The sequence below is a fragment of the Pleurodeles waltl genome, chromosome 7 (genome assembly GCF_031143425.1).
Source record: "Pleurodeles waltl isolate 20211129_DDA chromosome 7, aPleWal1.hap1.20221129, whole genome shotgun sequence".
Lineage (NCBI taxonomy): Eukaryota > Metazoa > Chordata > Amphibia > Caudata > Salamandridae > Pleurodeles > Pleurodeles waltl.
In genome coordinates, this window is record NC_090446.1 from 693,486,075 (window position 1) to 693,504,918 (window position 18,844).

Here is an 18,844-nt window from a genome sequence, read left to right on the forward strand (position 1 = left end):
TAAGTTAAAAGTCCAAAGAAGAAGTCGACTTGAGAGAGAGAAGTGAGAGAACAGAAAAGAGCAAAAGAGAAACACTAAAGGACATAGTTTAATTGAGGACCACATGTAAAAATAAGAAAAATAAAAGAAATCACAATACCCTCCCAATTTAAGGAGCTGTTAATACTTTTGTTTCCTAGCATTAACTATGACACGACAACCACTGAAATACCCACGACATATTGGTGTCAGAAGTGGGATAGTATTACCTACAAATATAACGGGAATATGGAGGTGAAACCCTCCTTAGAGGACATGATTAATCAACTTGAAGAAGGACAAAGGCACTTACAGATTGTATGGGAAGAACAACTACGAGTGGCCCAGAACGACAGAGAGACTTTACTGAATGCATTAAAAAAGTCAAGCTACGATAATTGCAAATAACCAGTTGGTTCACGAAACAGCTCTTCAGAAATTAACTGACACTATAGCTACCACTAGGGTTCATCCCAACGTACTCAGTTCCGTACTACAAAAGTTTCAAGAGGAACAGGACCCTGATGCCTTTTCACAAATTTTGAAAGGGTCTCTGCATCTGCAAACTGGCCCCAGGATAGGTGGGGACAATATGTAACACCCCTGCTGGCAGGAACATTACAAGTCACCTACCAGGCAGTAAATCCAGGCAGAACACCACCATATACAGAGTTAAAGAAGGCCATTCTAGAGAGGGTGGGTTTTGATATGGAATATTACCATATAAAATTTAGAAAGAAAGTGGATCCCTATGGAAAACCCCTGAGCCCTATACTATAGGATACAAGACTTAGGGTTAAAATGGTTGAGTCCGATCGGCACAAATAGAGAAGAAGTAATACAGATTATAATATTAGAGCAGTATTTAGAAGCTCTACCCCTACAAACTTGCAACTGGATTAAACAACACCCTAATGTTAATACGACTACAGCCATGGATTTAGCTTGTGTGTTTCACAGAGCTCCTGTGATCAGAATAGGACCCCAATAAGGGCAGATCTTGGAAGGGAGATCAGCTATCGCCTCTTCCAGATCACGACCAATGAAAAGTCCTGAGAACGCTCCTATTTCTCGAGTACCAGACAGAGAACCTAATCAGACACCCCAATGTTATAACTGTGCAGAGTGCGGACATATTGCTCGCAACTGTCCCCACAAACTACCTAAACCAGAGCAAACGGAGATAGGGGTTACCAGAGGCAGGGTATTATGTACAGCCCAAAGGGTATAGTACCAAAGGAACAAACAAAGACAGATGAATTTGTCTCCATTTGTTGTATCTATGGGGACATGAGACTACCCAATAGCTGAGGTTCACATGGAATGGAGAGGACGTAAAGAACCCCTCATAGTAGGAATTATACCACATCTGGTTGAAGATATTATTATAGGAACCAATAACATTGATTTTCCTGAGCCACTAGATAATGTATGCACAAGTCAGAAGACAGACTCGTGGTTAACGGAAGCCCCATTTGCCCAGACCCCAATTACTTTGAGTAAGGGAAAAGTAAAACTAAGCAGGAGTGAAATAAAGAGAACAAATACTTCTGATTCTTTTCATTTAACCGCAACAGAGAAACCTATCCTAGCAACCCTACTGCCTTTCCGGGTTAGTCAAAGAGAAGATTCATCATTACAACATGCTTGGGCATCTGCTGTTACAGAAAAAAACAGGACAGGTGGGTCCATATTTCCTTACTCAGAATGGTTTACTATATAGGGTTGTATGACATAATAATCAGGAAAAGACCCAATTGGTGGTACCTAACACACATCACACCCAAGTACTACATTTAGCACATGGTCAAGTAGGGGGAGGACACTATGGGAGAGAGAAAACGGAGTAATACCTACTCTGGCGGTTTTATTCGCCTGGGGTATTTTCAGACATTCGTAAGTCCTGTGAACAATGTCCAAAGGGCCAAGTTGTCAATCCTGTAGCAGTTAAAATAGCCACCCCATATCTGTTGCCAGTTATTGACATCCCTTTATCCAGGGTCGGTATGGATTTAGTAGGCCCTTTAACCCCTTCCTCTAGAGGATATATGTATATTCTTGTCTTTGTGGATTATACAACACGCTATCCAGAGGCTATCTCTCTTACTAGTATGACCACCAAAAGAGTGGCACATGCCATGATTGGGTTTTTCTCTCGTGTAGGTTTTCCGGGAGAATTGTGAACCGATCAAGGTACTCCGTTTATGTCTCGTTTAATGTCTCAAATATGTCAAATATTAGGGGTGAAACACATTCGCACATCGGTCTATCACCCACAGACAGACGGATTGGTAGAGAAAAATAATTGTACCATTAAAACCCTAATAAAAAAAGAGAATATCTGACTCGGGCAGAGACTGGGACAAAAAGCTACCATTAATGTTATATGCCATACGAACTCACGTTCAGGCCACAACGGGGCATAGTCCATTTGTTTGGACGTCAACCCAGAACCCTATTAGATATGGCCGCCGAGAGGTGGGAGGAGAAAGAAACAGACTATAAAGATATTCTTGAGTATACCCAACAGCTAAAATATCAGATCTGAACAGTCTGGGATGATGTCCGAGTACATTTAGAGGAGGGTCAAGAGAAACCAAAAAAATATTACAATCAAAGTACTACCTTAAGAGACTTAAAGGTAGGGGATAAGGTACTAGTACTGTTTCCCAGCTCCGAAGATAAACTATTAGCTAAATGGCAAGAACCATTTAGTACTAGAAAGAGTGAACCCCGTTACTTACCGACTACAAATATCTGAAACACCAAAGAAAACACAAATCTACCACATAAATTTACAAAACAAATTGGAAGAGGCTGATAGCCAATCACCAAATTTAGACACCGGGTTTTTTGTAAATAAGGTAAAACCCCTGGAAATAAATCTATGTCCCCAACCGGATAACTCTGGTGAATGTCTTGCCCACATTAATCCAGATATACCTAAAGACCACCGAACACAACTATTGGAAGTATTATACCAGAACCAGAAACTCTTCTCTTTGACTCCTGGGAAGACCTCTTTGATACAACATAAGATTAATACTAAAGACGGGAAAGTCGTCCGTCTTCGACCCTATCGTATTCCTGAAGCCCATAGGAAAGTGGTCCTTACTGACCTAACCTCACTCTTTGTAGTACATGCGGTAGGGCGCCTTCGAACCAGTTCTGATGCTCTTGGTATGTGAGCGATATTTCATGATACTGGTGTGCTCGGTACCGTTGAGGTACGTTCGCAAATTCATATGTGTGGAATGTATGTGTCCTTTGGTTGACCTCAGGAAAGGTGACCCAACAGAAAAATGTTTCTGTTTGGTATGCTTCATTAGCTTCTATTATAAGAGTAACATCCCCACCCTCATCTGTAAGGCCATGCATTAATAAATGTTGTGTTAGAGCTTGTCTAGCATTTTCAGGAATGTCAATGGCGTTAGCCATATTTGTTTAGAAAAACGGAACACCAAAAATGGGGAGCTAATTCCTTTTATGAGTTCGAGCTCGAACAACCTACAGCTTAATCAGGAGCTACCTTTTTAGCTGAGGAGGATTTTCCCAAAGACCACGGACATCTCCATATAATGGTACTTAGGGTACCTGTTGTCTGTGAGACAGAGATAGTCGGGGTATCCGTAAATTAGTGCCTAAACACCATTGTTGGTGGCGCCATGTCGTAGTTTGGACTCTTGCTCTAGGAAAGACTGCTGGTTAAAGGATGACAGTACTTTTGTTTGTAGGCGACCACACCCTTCCTACAACAAGTCGCAACTGTTGATCCAACCTTACCGGCTCACTAGCAGCACCTCACCAGAAACACAATAGCAAAAGGTGATTTGTGGCAGCCTTTACGCATGGACTCGAGAATAAGACATCTCAGGGAGTGTCGTGGTTAAACGGAGATTACCCCTTTCTCACAGATATATCATGTCTCATACAAACACAGGCAATGACAAAGATGCAGTGAAGTTTCAATAGTTTTTATTCAACATAACTGCAATAAGTTGCTTGGGCTGCAATGATTAGGATAATGAATAATGCAAGAAACAATATTGTGAAGACGAGAGTCATTAATACAAAGACCCCCCACCATTTTGCAATGCATAGAAAAGACATACGAGATGTAATATGCCCTAATACCCTAATGTGAAAGGCCTAACCTCCTACCTAAAGGAGAGCTGGGTTTGCTAAACCTAATCTGCCAATGCCATGTCCATGAGAGGAGCCCCCAACCCTTGCTACCTTGGAATCAGGTCTCTATCTCAGACTCCGTAGGGACACGAAGACTGGGTCAGCGTCAAGACGACGTGCAGCATCGATATCAGCGATGGTGGCGATGCCCTCTGGTCGGAATCCCTCTGATTATCTGTCTAAAGTGCGATATATTTATACAGATCTACAAGGACCCCTGACGTAGGTGTGTTCCCAAACAATAGATAACAGACATGCTTGGGACGGCAATTAATATAAACAATACCTCAAAAGTATAGAGAGGGGAAATCCCTAAGTGTGAACACCTACTGTTTGTTGCTTGATCTTGACGCCTTAGTGCGGTGACATTGATAATGTAACTCATAACAAGTGGCCTAACTATAAACAAGGCAGCCATCTTAGAAGAAATAAATAATTAAATGGTCTAAGACAGAGCAAGCTAAGTAGGTTAAAAGTCATTAGGTGACGGGGGCACGAGTCTGCAAGCCAAAGGCTAAGCTAACTCCTGTTATCCCATTAAAAACGAAGTAGGATTCACTACAAAATAGCCTTGTCTCTAGAAATCTGTTGGCAGAAGGGGGAGGATGGATGGGTCGGTAAGAAATCTGCAGGAAGATATAGTTTCTACCAAATAAGCGTTACAGAAGGTAAGTAACTTTTCCATTTGATCGAGACTTTTAGCTGCAGTTTTCTTACCTTAGAATAGATATCCAAGCAGTACCATCCCCGGAGGTGGGTATGCAAACCAATTTCAGACAAGAAGTCCTGCAGGACCAAATGGGCAAATGCCCATTGCAACAGACCTGTGCAAGCAGTAGTTTTTGTTAAACACGTGCAAGGAGGCCCATGTTGTTGCCTGACAGATATCCAGGGCAGGAACTCCACGTGCTAACGCAGTGGTCACAGCTTTGGATCTAGTGGAATGAGCGCACCGGCCCTCAGGGGGTTGCTTCTAGCCCAGTGCACAGCAGATTTTAATGCAGAGCATGACCCATCTAGAGATGTATTTTTCTGCACATTTTTTATTCGACATACCCTGCCAAGAGTTGATCGGCCACCTGGAATTCCCGTGTACGGTCAAGGTAGAACGGCAACGCTCTTTTGGGGTCCAGATGATTGAAACGCTCCTCATCCTTGGCAGGGCGAGGTGGAGGATAAAAAGTAGACAAGGTAATGGATTGACCTACATGAAAGGACGTGACCACCTTTGGAAGAAAGGAGCCCATTGTGCGAAGTACCACTGTCTCAGGATGGATGGATAAACAGGGCGGCTTAGATGATAAGACCTGTAACTCACTAACTTGGGCAGATGTTATACCCACAAAGAAAGCTGTTTTGATGGTGAGGAACCACAGGGGACAATTGTGAAGCCCTAGATTCAAGTACCACTGAGGCATGATAAAGGGAGAAGGGGGAAAAAGATTAACCAAACCTTTCAAGAAGCTATGTACAATAGGAGATTTGAAAAGAGAGGGTTGATCAGGCAATTTGAGGACTGCAGAGATAACAGAAGGAAAACCTTTAAGAGTGCCCAGAGCATAGCCGTGCTGGGCAAGAGAGAGCATGAACAGAGGCACCAAGAAAGAGGAGCAGAAAAGGGGTCAACATTTCTGTCAGAACACCAACCCACAAATTTCTTTCAATGGCAAGCATATACCATTTTGATGGAGGAATTTCTGGCTGCCAAGATAATATCACAGTCTTCAGGAGGAAGTTCAAAAGCTGTCAATTGCCACCATTCAGTCTCCACACAAGAACGGGGAGACTGTACAGGTTCAGGTGGAGAACCTTCCCCTGCTGCTGTGATAGAAGATCCTCTCAAAGGGGCAGCCTGACAGGAGGATCAATTGTCACGGTTAGTATCACGGGATACCGGACTCTCCGTACCCAAGCTGGTGCCACAAGGATGACTTGGGCCCAGTCGCTTTTGATCTTCCAAAGAACAGGAGGCCTGAGCTCCACTCTTGATGAAACGCATTGTCAAGCAAGAACCGCCTTGGAAACTCTGGTGTGCAAAACTGCTGACATTCAGTATTCTCAGCGGAGGCGAAGAGATCCTACCAAGGCTCTACTCACTGCTGAAAGAAATCTTGCGCCACCTTCCGATGGAGACATCATTTGTTATCCAGTAAACATCTGCATCTGAGTTCAGAGAGTCTGCCAAGTGTTGAACCACTAGGGAAATGCCCTGATGTTCCAGCCATGTCCAGAGACAAAGGGCCTCTTGACATATGTTCCACGACCCCACCCGCCCGGTTTGTTGCAATACCACATGATGGTGGTGTTGTCCATGTACACCTCCACCTGCTTCCCCTTGATGGAAGGTAGAAGGCAACCAGTGCCAGTCGGATCACCCGCAACTCCAGCAAATTGATGTGGAGTCTGGATATCACCAGAGACCAGAGTCCTCTGATCTCCACCTCTCTCAGATGGCAGCCTCATCCTAGAAGTGATGCATCTATCACTACTGTGAAATCTGGTTGGGGAAGGGAGAGGGGTTTGCCTCTGACCCAATCATGGTTTGTCAGCCACCGCTGCAGATCTTTCACAGATTTCTTTGAAATCCGGACCATGTAGGAGAGATTCCCCTGATGCTGAGCCCATTGGAACTTCAAGTCCCAATGCAGAGCCTGAATATGCCAGCGGTCATGTTGTACAAACAGGAGGCCATGAGTCTCAACAGCCTCAGAGTCAGTCTCACTGAAATTCAGGATAGTGGCTGACACATTGGTATCATAACCTAAATATCCTAGTCTTGCCGCTTAGTAGGACAACCCCAAAATTGCACTGTGTCCAGAACAGCTCAGATGAAAGGGAGCATCTGAGAGAGAGTCAGGTGTGACTTTGGCATGTTTATAGTGAACCCCAGCAAATGCAAGAGGATGGCCGTAGTCTGGAGGTGGGAGGTGACAGCCTGGGATGAGCCCTCCTTCAATAGCCGGTCATCGAGATAGGGGAAGACTGACACCGCTGATCTCTGCAGATGAACAGCAACCACCGCCATCACCTTGGTCAGGCCAAAAGGGAGCATGGCAAACTGAAAATGCTTGTGGCCGACCGTGAGCTACAGATAACATCTGTGGGCAAGCAGGATGGGGATATGAAACTATGAATCCTGCACGTCTAACAATACCATCCAGTGTCCTGGGTCCAGGGCAAAGAGACCCTGAGCCAAAGGGAGCAGCTTGAATTTCTCCTTCTTGAGGAAGTAGTTGAGGGGGCCGCAGGTCTAGGATAGGATGCTGGCCTCCATCCTTCTTTTGCACCAGAAAGTAGCAGAATAGCAACCAGGACCTACTTCTGGTATTGGGGGCCTTTCTTTTGCTCCCTGGGCCAAGACAGCCACAACTTCCTTTCAGAGAAGAGAAAGATGATCCTCCATCAGCCTGTCTTCAGATGGTGGCACTGGGGGAGGAGGAGTCAGGACGGAGAGGGAATAGCTCTTTCTAACTAACTGCAAAACCCACCTGTCCAATGTTATGGACTGCCAGTGGGGCAGCAGATGACAGATCCTGCCATCAACTGGGTGGCGTGATGGGTGCCTCCTAAGGACAGATTAGGAGGGTTTGGAGGCTGAAGGAGAGGTGGTGGACAGACCCAACCTCCTGCTTCCTGATCCATGTGGTCTGTGGATACCCTGCCCTCAGTAACACAGGGGCTAAGAAGAATGCCTGCACAGTGGCTCCGTGGGAGGTGGCACAGTTGGTAGCCCATTCTGTAGCCACAAGAGGGACGAAAAGTGAACTGGGGGTGGCACGCGGCAAAAGATAACCCAAAGGACCGGGCCGTAGCCAAACTGTTCTTAAATCTCTCAAACGCCAAGTCCATTTTGTCACTGAAGAGACGAGAGCCATCAAAGGGCATGTCCATCAAAGAAGACGTGACATCCCCCAAAAAGCGAATAGTGCTTAGTCAGGCCTGGTGCCTAAGGGAAATTGTCAACGAAACTGATCAGCCTTGCAAGTTGGTCGTATCGAGTCCCCATCAGATTGGGAGAACACGGCCTGGGCCTCCTCTGGGACCATAAACAGGACTTGCACAACCATGTCCCATAGGGTGTGGGAATAGCGGACCAAGAGGCATGTGGTGTTCACAGAACGCAATGCTAGGCTGGTGGAAGAAAACATCTTCTTCCCAAATGTCTCCAGTGCCGTGGGGTCGGAAGCGCACAAGAGAATACTTGAGAGGTGGAAGCCTGGACCACCAAACTCTCAGGGGTGGGATGTTGGGAGAAGAAAGTTGGGGCCCAAAGAGGTGGGCAGTGGCGACAGGCGATAGTCCTGTTCACAAGAGCCCCTGTGTTGTGTTTGTAACAGGTACCTAAGAGGACATCAGTGAGGGCCTCATTAAATGGAAATATCGGTACAGATGCAAGACTCCTGCTGAAGCATCTCTGCCAGGACATTAGTCTTGACCACCATCGAAGGCAACTGAAGATCAAGGACCTCAGCATCCCTCCTCACTACCATTGAGAAGGACGCTCCCTCTTCCATAGCCACAGTATCGAGAGAAAGCATGCCAGCAACTGGGGAAGTATCCAGGCCTCTGGCTTTACTCAGTTTCTCACACCAGTCTATATCCTGCTCATAGGGCTGGATTTCAGGGTCCAGTGACCCCTTTCACTTCTCCTTGAGACTGACCCAATAGTAATAAGGCTCAAGAACCCATCTGGGAGGTAAGGCTCCCAACGGCACCGGAAACAGCATACAGTGATGCCCCTCCGCTCCATATCGGAGTCAGGGATCAAAATGGGGATGTGTTTGCATCAGAACAGGAGCAGGGAAGGTTGAAATGGCAAACCTGCAACAGTCTAGATCCAAAAGTGTATCCTTGGGGCCCCACTGGTGCCGGGGCTATTGCTGCAGGTGTGGAACCAGTAGGGGCCCCGCCTGACTCCATAGGGCATAAATGTGTGCCAGAGGAGTCGGGCTGCCTAAATATGGTGCACATGGCATTGTAGAACTCTTTTAGTTGGGCGGGGGTTGCTCTGACTCCTGGAAATTCAGGGAAATGTGGAGCTGGCCCAGGTGCAGTTTCAACTGCCGAGTGAGGTCTAGAATGCAGATGCTTTCGCATCTCCTCAGCCGATGAACATGGAGAAGTTGAAGCACGCTTTAGCAACTTCTTCTTACGCTGACCTGAGTATTCTGAAGATTTTGAGTGGGACGACAACCTCCAACTCCACGACTGCTCCTGGAAACTTCCTCTGGACCGGAACAGAGTCATACAATGTGTCATCATAAACTTGAGGGTGCGTTTTAGGTCATGGTCATGCTCGAGGCACCACAGGCAAACAAGGTGTGGGTTCGTCACCAACATCAGCTGGTGACAGGCACCACAGGGCATGAAGCCGGCCTTTTTGGATGCCTTTCTGCCACATCAAAATGTAAACCTCAAAAAACTTTGACAAAACATTGAAACAAAACTCAGTCAAAAAAGATTGTAGGGATGGCTCTTCCAGGATTTGCACTGGTTGGCGTCAAAAGAAAAGAACTGTCATTGGCACCTCGTGGCAGCTATAGAGATGCTGTGCACATCACGTCTGCTGCGGACGACGATGCACGCAGAGCCTATGTACGCAGGTGTATTGCTCACGAAAAATCTTCTGGATCCAGTCTGGTGCCTGGGGATATTCCTACGGTAAGGAGTCTGCAACTGAAAGCCACAATCAAATATTGTAAGATGGGGGGCGCAAAAGAGCCTGCCGCAAAATGGCCGCACTTTAGTGAGGCTCTGCCGGTCAGGGCCAGTAATCCAACAATTATGCTAGCCCGCGACCATTCGACAGTATTGAAGCCTGATAGCGCTGAAAGAAAACTAAGGGAAGCATTACAGAGGCAGAAGACTTTATTATATGAAATACATTGCACCAAATCAGAGCGCATTGGTGACGGCAGTGGTATCAAGATGACGGCTGCCGGCACATTACAGAGATGCTGAGCAAAGAGAAACGGAGCGACAGCTGGTGGTGCGGCAAGATACAGCAGTGTTGGCTGTCTCACAGAGGCGTGAAGCACAGATAAACGATCCTGGTGAGACAGAGGCCGGTGAGGACTTATGGTGCACAGGCGGAGGTGTGTTGATCGGGCCTAGCCTCGAGGTGGGGGAGCGACCCTCGTGAGTGGGCAGAGCCCTCACACTGAGCACCGGCAGTGCCTCCAGAGGGAACAGAGTGTGAGGAGGCGCTGCAGGTCACCAATGGTGCTGAAGGCGAATGCACTGGTAAGATGGGGCGAGTGGGCTCGGCATGGCTGACTGCATGGAGGGGCGCTTGGGAGACGCTTCCCGGTGGAGTTGCCCTTCTGGCCAGTATCGCTGTGTGTGCCTGGGTGCCAGGAGATACTGTGGACATTGGCAGTGCTGGGAAGGAGTGTAACAAAGGGCTAGCTTTGCGTTGTCCCTGCGTATCTGAACTGAGGAGACTAGCTGTGCAGATGCAGAGAACACCAAGTGAAGTGGCTGCTTAATCCTATGAGTGGCGAGAAGAGGAACTTCAACTGGCAACAGATGCTAAGTGTCAAAGACAGGGGCACTGAAGGCTGTGAGTGGGGCCGGCTGGTGAAGGATACCGCAAGTGGGGTTGTTCTCTGGAGCCGGCACAGGGGGATCGGATTGAGACTCGGCCTGAGCCAGACACATGGCATCTCTTGTCCCACCGTGGGGGCCTCGATGGGACCGGGCCCAATGGGGCAGCTGTTGAGCAGTCGGCCCCTCATTAACATAGACATATAAGGTATCCACACAGCCCACCGGATTAGCACGGGAGACTGCTAGTTGTGGTGCCGGTGAGGAGAAGCCTGCTCCACAGCGATCCCGAGTGGCCTCCCTGGATAGTGGTGAAACTGATGGAGTGGATTTGGCGAACACCAACTCTTAGTGGGCTGCTGAAACAGCTGGAGATCATTGACATGGGAAAACAGATATACAGCAATTGCAGCTCATGTTTGAATTGCATCGCATGACAAAACCACAATCGCAGGATTCATCCCCGTGGAGAAAACATTGCTGGCCATGCAGCAAAGTCTCTAAACAATTGATGGCAAAATTGCCACCCTAAATTTGTGCATGGATAGGATGGCAACGAAATTGAACCAGCAAGGAAATCGCTTGAGTGAAGCAGAACAATGCATCTTAACGGCAGAGGATGGTCTAGCCCCTGTCAATGCTAAATGCCTGAAAATGGAAAAGATACTGGCACTCATTCAAGCTAAGAATGAGGATTTAGAAGCTCGATCCCGTAGAAGTAACCTCTGGATCACTGGTGTGCCAGAAACCACGAATACAGAAAGCTAGAACACTACATAGAGGACATGCTGAAGGATATATGTGGAGCGGAGCGGTTCTTCCCAGTCTTGAAAGTGGAAAAAGCACACAGATCGCTGGTGGCTAGGCCGATCCTGGGAGCATCACATAATTGCGAAATTATTGAACTATTGAGACCGAGACACTGCGCTTCGCCTAGCGCATGAAATGCAAAAAACAGAGTACCGAGGTAATGAAGTGGCATTTTATCCGGATTTCACTGTGGCTGTTCAGGCTGCAATGCGGGAGTTTCTACCATTAAAGAAGAAGCTTCAGACTTTAAACATACAGTACGCAATGTTATATCCAGCTCAGCTGAGGATTCAACAAGAGTGTTCACCACACCAAAAGAGGCCCTATCCTTCATTAAGACGCTGCTTCGAACCGGAACTCAGAGTTCAACATCTGATGCAGATGATACGGAGACATGAACATAAGGGCGATGGAGAGCTCTGCCTGAATGGTGGAGAGCCGTGGCTCCACTCTGCGATGACTGGCCTATAATCTCGGGCTCCCTGGGGGCCCGCAGCTTGCTCTCCACTTCAGCATATAGTTTATACCACCGCAATTGTACTTAAAATGTAGTTAGTCTTTGAGGAATATAGTAATGTAGATGGTCCTTCTGTCCACAGGAAAAGCGAACACTCATATTCTGATTACTATGTTACATGATCCTGTATGTGGCTTGGATGCATTATGATGCACTAAATGTCGTAGGCACAAGTAATACCCTGGCCACCTTCCTCGTGTAGGGAGGGGCTGTGGGCCCCGGGCAGCCCTCAGAGGGTGTGCCCGATTTAAAAACGATTGGACCATTGGATAATGCTATTTTAATGGTATATTATGTTTCATTTGAAATGAATTGGTTTCTAGTGGGGATTGGGGATTACCTCAGCATATTTGGGATGCTGGTGTGGGTGGGGGTACAATGTATGTTTTTGTTGTTAAGCCATCACATAGTTCATTCAACAGTTTGCTATGCTATCACACTGGTACTGCAGGAGCGGATGGCCTCATAGATGCTGGATAGCCCCAAAGCCCAGGACATAGCCAAATGCCCTGCAAGATAGATCCCTTTTCCTAACTGGAACGTAAGGGGACTTAACAACCCTAGGAAAACTCAGCATGTACTAGTGTATTTAGACAGGCATGCAGTGTAGGTTGTAGTGTTAAAGGAGACTCATCTCACCCCGCATACAGAACATGCAGTTGGCTCTAGATGGGCTGGTTACCGGGTGGCCTCATCGTACTCATCATACTCGCAAGGGGTTATGATATTAGTCAAAAAGGGTGTCCTGTTTACCTTAATTCACTCAGAGTTAGACAGTCAAGGCAGAAGTATAATACATACTACAAGGACAACTATGTGGCATGCTGTTAACTACGGTAAACATTTATGGTCCAAATGGTGATAATCCGGAAATTGGAGCTGTCTCCTGAAACTGCCACCATTAGCAGTTACTTTGGGGGGGGGGGGGTAGACTTTGATATAACTCTCAACCACAGCAGAGACTGCTCAAACACTGCCCAGGGATGTGGGAAACAGGCTGCAAGGGTGCTGTGTGAGGGAATGCCGGAGTATGGGCTCATTGACATATGATGACTGAGAAATAAGGAGGGGGGGACTGCACCTTTCATTGATCTGTTAATGGTTGAGGCTGGACTACTAGCTTGTGACAAGAAAGGTATGCGCAAGGACACAAAGCCCTATGCATCTACCTAAAACATTATCATATCATGCGCCTGTACTTTTAAATGTGGAGAGGCCATTGACCATTCCTCCGCCGTTCTAATAGTGATTACAGGCAACCTCCCTACTACATCAGGTCTTTCGCGATGGAGTGAGGACGGCAATCACAGAGCATTTTGAAAAATAACGCTGGGTCTGTGGGAGATATGGGAACCCTGTGGGAGGCATTTAAGGTAACTATCCTGGGAGTCTGTATCAGTTTGCGGGCGGGGGTCCTGCGCTCAATTCGTATGCAGCTCAAGGCCATAGAAGATACACCTTTTCAATTAGAAAGGGAGTATGAATTAAATCAGAATCCGGCAACTCTTGCAGAAATAAGAGAACAGATCTCTAACTACTTCGAAACAGCAGATCAGGAGATTAGACACATGTCCAAATGATGGAGAGCCCTGGCCTATGGCGAAGGGGGTAGGCCGGGTCACACACTTGCAACTAAAATAAAAGAACCCTGGGCACACACGCAAGCGATAGGAATCAGGGCTGCAGGTGATACATTGTGCCATGACAATATGAGCATTTTGTCCTCCGTTTCTGGATTTTATGAAAGATTATAGGAAAACCGTGGGATGACAGGCGAGACTGCCATAGTACAATATCTTACTGATAGAACATTGGCTTGGCTACCCCATGGGCAGAAAGAATTCCTGGCTCAGCCATCACGCTAGAGGAGGTTTAGGAGGCGATTAGATCCCTTCTAAACTGGAAAGTCCCCGGGCAGTGATGGCATACAATGCGAATTTTATAAAGAATTAACTCCTATACTAGCACCACATCTACATACATTATATTAGGAAGCATAAGAGAAGCACATACTTCCAGCGACGCTGAGATAGGCCCTAATAGTTACATTATTGAAGCCAGATAAGCCACCAGGGAAGTGCATGTCTTATTGACCGCTTTCCCTCATTAATATTGATACTAAAACACTTGCCAAAATACTAGCTGCAAGATTTAGACCTCTCCTCTCAAATACGGTTTTGCCAGATCAATCGGGCTTTGTTCCAGAGAGATCCACTCAACACAACCCGCGCACTCTGTTTGTGGTGCTCCATGTATTAAAGTCCACTCTCCCGGCTGCAGCGGTATTGCCTCATGCCGCTAAGGCATTCAGTTCCATTCAGTGGTCTTACATGTTTGGGATACTTCGCCGTACGGTGGTTCTATTGACCTTCTTGAACTGGATAAAATTGCTCTATACAGCCCCTAAGGCTAGAGTGAGGTTCGATGGGTACACCTCAGAGCCATTCCCTATAGCTGTGGAGCCCCTGGCATGTGTTATCAGACAGAGATATACTAATGCAGCATAAAGGTTTCGGCAGCGGCCCTTGGTTATATCATTATATGTGATCTGCCATTAATCTAGAGCCCTTTATACGTGAGTATCTACGCTTTGAAAGGTTCTCTGGACTGCCCATTAACTGCGAGAAGTCAATAATCTTTCCCTTAATGTCAGACACTTCGCCATACTCGATGGATTATCCGCTCCGATGGTGTGACCCTGGGACTGTAATTCAGTGGAATTATGGGAGGGCTGCCTCCAAATTAGAAGAACAGGTCGAACGCTGTATTAGGCTCCCACTATCCTTGGCGGATAGGATAGCCTTCATGAAAATGAGAATATTACCTACATTCTTATATCTGTTTGCAAATATTCCTATAGGTCTCACGCAGGCATTCTTTCTACGGATGCGCTCTCTTCTAATTACACTGGCTTGGGTGGGTAAACAGCCTAGGATCCGCTGGGATATTCTCTCCCGGCCATATGATCGAGAGGAGTTTGGGGGCCCGGACCTATACTTGTATTATTTATGTGCCCTGGCCCACTTCGTCCATTACTGGTACTTTTCGCCGAGGTATACTCCACATGTGGCGGAGGAGAGTGATGCAGTTTTCCCCGTCCCGCTGTTGGCCATGGTCCTACATTCACACGAGGAATTATCCACCCTGTTATAAACATGGTCCTGTGCACCACTCATGCGTGGACGCGCCGGCGAGGCGGGCGGTAGCAGAGCCACCCTTTGCTGCGGCGCAGCCTCTGATTATTCATCATAGGCTCTTGGTGACGGTGACGCAGGAACCGAAGGCACTTTCTATGTTAAGGGAGGCCGGCCCGAAAACGATGGGGGATTTTTTACCCAGAGGGAACATTTATACCCCTATCAGATATTCGGAAACAGACATTGATCCTCTACTGTTTTTTTCGTATCGCAGGTTGTGAGCGGCGATGAGGAACTCTACCCTCAATTCCCAATGGTACTGACAGTTCTGGGGGCACTACAAATATTGCTCACAACTGATACTCGGAAACACCTGGTCTCGAGGTTGTATGAAGCGTCCCAGTGTGACAGACGACCTCCAAGAGCGGACTCCCTTGACAAGTGGAACGCTGTTCTCGAAACACCACTTAGTGGAAGACTGGTGTTTCTGTTGTGCATTCACAGGCAAGTTTACCTCAAACTGTAATGGCAAAATTGCATATTTTAAATATTTGTGTCAAATGTATTACACACCAGTGCAGTTATATAATTATGGTATTCGGAAGAGGCACAGTGTTTTATGCACTTGGCGTTGGAGTGCCCTCCTGTGCGTCGGTCCTGGGATTGGGTGACTCAGATGCTCTCTGTAGTGATACTGGAGAGGGTGGATCCGACCTCTCAGGTGTGCCTCTTGGGTTTAGTGAAATCTGTGCAGCCTGTAAATCGTAAGCTGACTGCAATGGCGCTGTTACTAGCCAAGAGTAACAATGTGCTGGGGCGGAAAGAGGTCTCCTAAACACCGGCATTGGTTGCAGGATGTGGCATACTGCAGGGACCAACTGGATGCTTAGGCGAAGAGCTCCATGGACCTCCTGGCCAAAAGACATTTGGGGTCCTTTTTCTGCTTAGTTGCTTACGTTGGAAGAGTCTTAAAGGTTTGTGAGTATTATCATCACTGTATGGGGAAAAGAGATGTATACTGTATAAATGCACGTAGAAGTGTGGCTGTACTGTAGTCACTGTGGCATCAAATGACAAAGATGGCATTGTTCAGATTGTTATGTATTTGAAAATGCATAAATAAAATGTTAAAAGAAATAAAAAATATGCTGTAAGATAAAGTGGGAGGTAATATATTGGGGTAGACGAATGAGGCAATAAGCAGAGTCTACACTAGGCAGCCTTGGTATTCAACAACACGAGTCTTGAAGCATTGGTGGTGTGCTTTTTAGGCAAACATTGGGGCCTGGCGCATATTCTATTACAATTTGTGTATGCAGAGAGAGCGAGAGGGAGACAGAGAAAGCAAAAGAGTGAATGTCTATGGGTGTGGAAGCCCTCATTCTCCAAAAGGGATTTTGAATGCAGTGAGTGAGTAGGAGGCTTACCTTGATAGTATTTTAACAGTATCTGCCACAGTTCTAAATGCACAAGTTTAATTCAATGTACTGTATGAACACTGCCCCCTACTGCCTGTCTGCAATGTTTTTGCTGGGTAGTGTTCCTGTATTGTTGGCACGTGTTCATATTCCCATGTTGACCATTGGTGTGCAAATGTTAAGAAATTCAGGATCTAAGTGATCTGTAAGTGTGTGCAAAGTTGTGTTAAATTTCCATAAACAACAATAACATACATTTGAAAAATTGTGGTGTGCAGGTAATCAATTCCTCAAAATGGCACAGTAGATGAAATAGTTAACACTTTCGTTTTTTTGCAAATGTCAATGCTGAATATTTGTTCACAGAAAGTATATTTACGGTGTCCTTCTACTCCATAGAATTAATTTTCGGATTTCTTTTGAGAAACACGGTGCGCTAAATGTATTACTCGCAAATAATGTGAGAAATGTATCTTCTTACTTCCACTGTACGAAAGGATATAGAGCAGGTACTTTACAGACTATGGCCCTCATTATGACATTGGTGGTAAATCCCACTTACCACCACGCTGCCTGCCGCCAACATACCGCCGCCGGGGTGGATATCCGTTCACCATATTATGACACACACACACACCAATCCGTCACAATTCAGGGACACAAGTCCACCACACCAAAGGTCAGTGATAAACTGGCGATAGCAAAACCCACACCGTTACGCCAACAGAACAACGCCCACCACATTATGACCCACGAATCACCATGCCGGACATTCAATGGCGGTAAACCATTGGCAGTACATACCGCCTCGCTCAACATACCCACACATATACAAAACAACAACACATTGGACAATGCAAACAACACACACCTGACATCCATACACACAACACAACCACACACCCACACCACTATAAAACACCCACCCACATCCCCTTATGACTACAAACCATTGGCACAAGACAGACACCATGACCACAGACAGCCACACACCACCACTACCTATACATCACCCACGCACTCCACATCACACACCCCAATACATCACCCTACACACCCCCACCCACACAACTCACACAACACCCATGGCACCACAAAGACACCCCCGATTCACTGAGGAGGAGCTAAGGGTCATGGTGGAGGAAATCATCAGGGTAGAGCCTCAGCTATTTGGAGCACAGGTGCAGCAGATATCCACTGCTAGGAAGATGGAGCTATGGCGGAGGATCGTGGACAGGGTCAATGTCGTGGGACAGCACCCACGAACTAGGGATGACATCAGAAAGAGGTGGAATGACCTACAGGGGAAGGTACGTTCCATTGCAGCAAGACACCAGCTCGCTGTACAGAGGACTGGCAGTGGACCCTCACCTCCTCCCCCACAACTAACAACATGGGAGGAGCAAGTCTTGGCAATCATGGATCCTGAGGGCCTGGCAGAAGTAGCAGGAGGACTGGACTCTGGTAAGTCAATTCTCTATTACTATCACCCCCCTACCTACATGCCATCACATACCCCCACCCTCACCCTCACTCCCATCACTCCACCACCATCACATAACACTCATCCCAATGCCAATCCCTGCATGCCATACCAATGCATGGACACCACTCACAGACCTGCATGGACACCTATCACCAAAGCATGCACACTAGAGAGAACTATACATCCAACCATACACCAGCGTACACAAGTGAAAGCAGTCAGGGCAAATACAACCAAAGAGGACAACCCACTGATGCACAATATGTCACACACAGAAACAATAACACATCATTTACATCCCCACAGGTACCCCAGCCAATGTCAGCGGAGAGGAGGTGCCAGCAATATCCAGTCCCCCCACAGAAGAGGCCCACAGTGATGACAGCAACTCTGGTCGCCTCGATCTGGATGACCAACCTGGCCCATCAGGGACCTCTAGACAGATGGTTACCCAGGCACACATCACCACAGAGCCTCCCCCCTCAGGAAACACCACCACAGCACCCACCTAGCGTACCCATACCTCTGTCCCCAAGACACGTCAATCAGCAGTGTGTCCACCACTACTGGGACCCCAGGGCACACCTCATACCCAAGACAATCAGGGACCTGGGGTTAGTGGTAGTGGGCACACGGTTCAGGGGACAGAGGCACAGGACAACCGGGACACGGGGGGGGGGGGCTGCTGTGCGCCATTGGGAGGATAGACCCATGGAACCGACTCTCC